Raw genomic sequence first — 545 nt, 5'->3', positions numbered from 1 at the left:
TTTTATTTTTGATAAACAAAAGCCACGAGTGCCTAATGTAGGAAATGTTTAAAATATAATAAGAGAAAAACATAAAATGCACACATAATTTTTCCTGCAGAGATAATCACAGTTCCCGTTTAATAATATTTTCAGGTAGTCTTTCAGGTCATTGGTATTCCGTGTTCTATATGTGGGCTTTACATCTTTCCTTCATTTCACTTCATGTCATAAGCAGTTTTCGGTACCATAAAAATTCTTTGAAAACATTATTTTTAATAGCTGCCTAATATTCTCTTGTAAGGATGTGTCATAATTTATTATGGGACATTGGGTTCAGCTTTGGCCTTGATTGCTAATTAGTACAAGCCAAAGGCCTGAAAGCTTCTTTTATCGCCGCTGTTCCTGTTTTAATGGTTCCCTATCATTTCTGGGATCACAAGGGTGCAGCTGTTCTCCAGGCAAATGTTCCCTCTAAAGGAGGAGGAACGTGGAGGAGGCCAGAGAGAGAGGGGAAAAAGCACTTTTAGCACCAAGAGGAAGAATTTCCCACTGTTTGGTGACTT

Source organism: Mandrillus leucophaeus, unplaced genomic scaffold (genome assembly GCF_000951045.1).
Source record: "Mandrillus leucophaeus isolate KB7577 unplaced genomic scaffold, Mleu.le_1.0 Scaffold117, whole genome shotgun sequence".
Lineage (NCBI taxonomy): Eukaryota > Metazoa > Chordata > Mammalia > Primates > Cercopithecidae > Mandrillus > Mandrillus leucophaeus.
Note: the sequence above shows the minus strand (reverse complement) of the source record.